This window comes from Colobus angolensis, unplaced genomic scaffold (genome assembly GCF_000951035.1).
Source record: "Colobus angolensis palliatus isolate OR3802 unplaced genomic scaffold, Cang.pa_1.0 Scaffold19, whole genome shotgun sequence".
In the NCBI taxonomy this organism is placed as follows: Eukaryota; Metazoa; Chordata; class Mammalia; order Primates; family Cercopithecidae; genus Colobus; species Colobus angolensis.
In genome coordinates, this window is record NW_012115043.1 from 16,310,114 (window position 1) to 16,311,078 (window position 965).

The window sequence follows — 965 nt, forward strand, 5'->3', positions numbered from 1 at the left end:
TTCTCCTGTGGGCATTTAGTGCTATAAATTTCCCTCTACACACTGCTTTAAATGTGTCCCAGAGATTCTGGTACGTTGTGTCTTTGTTCTCACTGGTTTCAAAGAACATCTTTAATTCTGCCTTCATTTCAATATTTACCCAGTAGTCATTCAGGAGCAACAGCTACTTTTTTTCTTTCTTTCTTTCTTTTTTTTTTACCAGTCATCATGTAGGGAAGAAAAAATATCATCTCTTTCTACCCTTCTAAGTTCTTGACTGGGGCCTCTGTAAGAAAAGACAGATTAAGAAGATAAAAAGCATACAAATTTATTCAATATTAGTTTACATTACATGGGAACCTTCTTAAGGACGTGAAAAATGGAAGAAATGCTTAAACCTGAGCATTTTTATGCTAGGTTTGACAGAGAATGAAAAGTCATAGGAAAATGTAATAATACAAAGGATATGAACTAAGTGTAGTACAGTGGGGAGAACTTTGCACTCCTTGTTTGTTCAGATTTCTTATTTGGAGATAAGGGTGCTTCTTTCATTCGAGTACAGGGAGAACACTTCTCACATGAGGGTCTTATCCTATGACCTGCTTCATGGGAGAAGGGCCAGGGAAGGGAGAGGTGAGATATTCCTTCTCCAATTCCTTCTGCTTAAAATATTTAAATTTTATAAATTTAATTAAAGTGTCATAATTTGGGGTAGCATGTCCTGAACTCCAATCAACCGAATTACCTTTGCTCTCTGAAACACCCAAACTATGGGGAACCAAACCTCATTCCCCTAAATTCTAACACTGTCTTACTGAGACACCTCATGATGTGTGTTCTCTCTTGCTTAGTGAGCAATGAATTTAACTTGTTCAACCACAAATGTCCCTGTGTCTCTGGCTGAAGGGCATACTTCAGAGATCTTAACAGTCTTTATTATGCCTTTTGATGACGACCACCACTTCTTTTTTTTTTTTTTTGAGACA